Source organism: Athene cunicularia (assembly GCF_003259725.1).
Source record: "Athene cunicularia isolate RWA chromosome 11 unlocalized genomic scaffold, athCun1 chr11_part2, whole genome shotgun sequence".
Lineage (NCBI taxonomy): Eukaryota > Metazoa > Chordata > Aves > Strigiformes > Strigidae > Athene > Athene cunicularia.
In genome coordinates, this window is record NW_020799114.1 from 2,640,335 (window position 1) to 2,644,542 (window position 4,208).

The 4,208-nt window shown below is 60.5% G+C and overlaps 1 long non-coding RNA gene across 1 annotated transcript in view; it reads left to right on the forward strand.

The window, feature by feature from the left end:
• LOC113484648 overlaps positions 1-2,499 on the forward strand; it is a 3,600-nt gene extending 1,101 nt beyond the window's left edge. Inside the window, exons 2-3 of the long non-coding RNA XR_003399253.1 lie at positions 867-1,082; positions 2,255-2,499. This is a non-coding gene — a long non-coding RNA (uncharacterized LOC113484648). The remainder of the gene's footprint in view (positions 1-866; positions 1,083-2,254) is intronic.
• The last annotated feature ends 1,709 nt before the right edge of the window (positions 2,500-4,208 follow it).

Consider the following 4,208-nt stretch of genomic DNA (forward strand, 5'->3'; position numbering starts at 1 on the left):
CATGCCACTGCCTGGGCAGTGCTGCAGAGCTGGGGGGTCTGATACTCCCCCAAAGCACCCCCCTTTGGAGAGACCCCATTGGGTTAATGTGGGCAGTGCCTGGCCAAGTGACAGGGTCCTTTTGGAAGGGCTCCAAAGCCCTGGCAGAGCCTGGCAAGGGCGAAGGTGGAGGGGTTAGTGGCCTCCTCTATGTGCTTGTTTCCTTCTTTTTGTATCAGAGTCTCCCCATCACTGTGATCACCCCAAAACTGCCACCCCTTTTGGACATCCATCCCAGAGGGCTCACTCTTTCCCTCTCTCCCATCACGTGCCATGAAACCCCTGGAACTTCTTCTCCAGTGGTGCCAGGGGAGAAGCCCAACTCCACCGATGCTGCCTTCTGAGTGAGCAATAATTCCCCTGAGTGCTGCCCTCGTCCCACCGGACGCTGCACCGGCTGCTCTCACCCGGTTTCTCCTCCCTGTTGAGGCTTTTCTCCCTCTGATCTTTATTGGCATTTTTTTTTCCTTGGAATGGCTCATGTCGGGAGGAGCAGAGCAGTTAACACAGTTCTCGGGGGTCTGAGTGATGGGGAGGCTTAAAAAAACAGCTGAAGGTGATGGGAAGGGCTGGAGAACTGCGTTTTGATGGGGATTTTGCTTAATATTTAGTGTGTCTGCGTGCGCAGGGGCTCGGATGGGCTGTTTTGGGGGGGAATGATGAGCTCGGCGTGGGAATCCCACCACAAGGCACACGCTGCACGCTCGCCTGGTGCAGCAGGAAAGGGGCCAGCACGGCTCTTGGGAGACGTCGGCGCTCGGCCGGCCGTGAAAACCGTAACGAAATCACACAATGAGCTTTTTTTCCTTCCCCTTCCTCGGAGGCAGCGCCGCAGCCAGCCTGGGCTCTGCGCGCAGCCGTGCGTTGCCTGCGTGGGCACCCGGGGGGGACGCGATGCGCCTGAGCTCCGGAGGGAGGGATCGCATCGTCCCCGCGTCGCCCGCATCGGCTGCTCCCCGGCGTGCCGGCCACGCCGGACCCAGCCTCGTCGGATGCCGCTGACCCGCCGGCGAGCGAAGGTGCGCCGAGGCTCCTGGGGGCAGGTAAAATGGAAGGGAGGGAGGGAGGGCCACGAGCGGGGGACACCAGCCCCGTTGTGACCCCGAGCGAGGACAGGCCTCGGTGTGGCAGCACGGGGTCCCCCCCCCGCTGGGGTTTAATCCATCCTCTTGCCCCATTCATGCTGGGAGGTGATAACCCGCTTTCTCGTGGCCCAACCGCTGAGGCATCGCCGTCCTCTTTTTAAACAACCCATCAGTGGGGTGAATTCATCCTCCTCGGGAAGGATGGAGAGTCCCTGGGTGCCCCGCAGTGTCCCCGGGCTCCACCAGCAAAAGGTTTTGGCCGCGCTGCCGTGCCGGCTGTGTTTTGAACCATAAATCCGACAGTGGAGGCTGGAGGCACCAACTCCCACAGGAATGGGGGGGCTGAGTGTGTTCGGGGAAGGGGAAACCCCTCCCGTGCCTTTCAGGGAGCTCATTTCCAAAATACAGCCCAGCTCCTGGGATCCCTAGGTGACATTTTGCTGGGTGAAAATGGGCACTGCAGGATAAAGAGCTGCATTTCAGGGCTCCCTGGGGATGCGTGTGCGTGGCGGGAGGGGGGTGAAAGCCGTGCTGCTGGCAGGCATTAAAGGAGAAGCCGCTGCTCGGCACAAAAGCCGGTCTTACGCAGCGCAGGTCTATTCAAGAGACATTTAATTCTCTTCTAAAGTCCAGGCGAACGGGGAGCTGCCATCTGGTGTCTGATGGCAGCAGGAAGAAAGGGCTCTTTGCAAAGCGGGGGCAAGTTGGGAGCTTGCTGGGCTTCAGATTGTCTTGAAACGGCTCCGTTATTAAGGCTGAGCGAGCTGGCTTTGTAAAGTGACCCGTGTGGGTTAATGCTGGCTTTGGCAAGGTGAAGGGTCCTGCCTGCGGCTGCCTGACCTGGCCTGGCGGGCAGCAGAGCCCCGATGGCGGAGCTGGGAGATGAGCTGCAGCTGTGGAAAAGACCCAGGGGAGGACCAAGGGTGTTCACATCACCTGCTAAAAATCCTGCATCGGGGGATAGGAGCCCGGCTGCAGGCTCTCCCTCTGCTCTCCGCTCTCCCTGCCTTGGTGCAGAGCTGGGTGCTGGTTCTGGCATGCGCCGAGTGTGTGCGGTCTCTGCTCTGCCTGCGCGAGCACAGGTCTCAGCTCACAGCCTCCCTGGTATTTGGAGAGTTATTTTTATTAAGTTGCAGGGGTTGTAACTTCTCCGCCAGCAAAGCGGCCGGGCAGCACCTGCAGTCGGGGTAGGAGGGCTGTGCTTTGGCAAGGACGCCGCTCAAGCCTCGATAAAACGGGGAGCGTGTCCTCGCTGCCAGCGCCAGGAGCAGGGCAGAGCAGCAGCGGGGACCAGCAAACCCAGTGTGGGGGAGTTTCAGCTGCCCGGAGTCCCAGGGCTTGTTTAAACAAGGTTTGTGCGTTGCGATATTTGTGGGGTGCTGGGGGAGGTGTGGAACCTCCAGACGGAGGGTGGTTGGAAGGATCCAGCGCTGGACTGGTCTGTGTCCCTCAGCTGTGACCTTTCCGCCGGGGTGTTCTCACTGCGGGAGAGACGCGGGGAACAAGACTGACCAGTTCCCCAGGAGGAAACAGGCCGTTCCCTTACGGCACAGGGAGTTTTCCTTGGCAGAAACAGAGCTTTGCCCACGGTGCCTTTGCGGAGCTCTGCCAGGCTGGCTCGGCGCCCACCAGGGTTCTTCTCGCCGGTGAAGGGGTGCTCTGCCAGGACGGACCCATGGGCGCAGCGGTGGCGGGAGGCTGCGTGCTGCCCCCGGAGGGGTGCCGCTGGCCGGAGCCATGGTGCAAGCGGCGTGTCCGAGTCAGCCCCCGCGGTCGGGCTGCACGGTGGGAGATGCAGACCCTGGGGGACTGCAGGGATCTGGATGCGTTTTAGCACAGGGTGGATGAGACAAACATGGATCTTGTGGAAGGCTGCAGCATGGAAAAGTGCCAGCGCTGAGAAATGGCACTTTGCCCTGTCCCTCCAGCAGCAATAACTCCCCATTTCCCCCCCCCCCCGACTCTGCCTCAGGGCTGCGTCTTCTCCAGGAGAAGATTTGGTGGGAGGAGGTAGCAGTGCACCGTCCCATTTCCCGCAGGTTAGGAAGGATGTGTCCCCTGACACGGCTGGGACGTGGACATGCAGGACGTGTTTAACTCCCCTCTGCTGCAGAGCAAGGCCAAGATGCTGCCCACGTGCTGCTGGAGCATCTCTCGCCCCTCGTGCAGCTCCTCCTGCTCCGCGCAGCAGCGGGGACGGGGATGCACGGCTGGAGAGCTTGGCAGAGCTCATGGCTGTGACAGCATGTGGCAGCCCCAAAGGAGCAGAGCTGTCCCCTCTGGGCTGCCAAGCTGAGTTCTGCAAGAACATTTAATTGTGTTTATTCCCCTTTCCCCGGAGCAGCATCTCTAGCGGGAGGATGCAAATAGGCTGAGTGGCCCCGGGGACTCTCGGAGCCCTGGTGCTGAGTGTCTGGGTGCCCTCCCAGCACCCAGGGAGCGGAGGGATGGGAGGGATGTGTTCCCGTAGCTACGACAAGACAGCCAGAAGTTTCTTTGTTTTGATTACAATTTTTAGTCGCCCCTGACAGCTCCAGGCTGGAGAACTGTCTCCACGCAGGATGCAGATGCCAGCACTGTCATTATGCAGGATGCTGCCCACAGCCTGAGCTGATAAGGAGGATTAGTTTGTCGTCCAGCTCTGGGGACGGGGCAGGCAGGGGGTTGCCGGGGGCCAAGCCACGCAGCTGGGGAGAGAGGAGAGCTGAGCCACAGACTGGCTGAATCCTGCTCCCCCCTGGGATTTCCACCGCAGCAAACTGGGATTGGATCCCCCTCCCCAGGTGTGAGTTGCTGAGGTGCTGCAGCGTGCCTGAACTCAGCACCCAGCACACCTGTAAAAAAACCCCATGAGGAGCATCCATGCAGGGTTGAGGGATGCTGGGAGAAAGCATCTCATCCTCAAATCCCTGGAAAATGGAGGTTTGCCAGGCTGGGGGAGAGCATCATGCCCTGAGTGCACTGCTCACCCCAGCGCTGGCAGTGGCAGGTTAGCACTGGGGGTCCCCAAAAGCTGCACCGTGTCCTTTATCACTGTTGTTCTCCGGTCTCAGTCCCGTGAGTGCCAGTTCAGCATCACTTGGT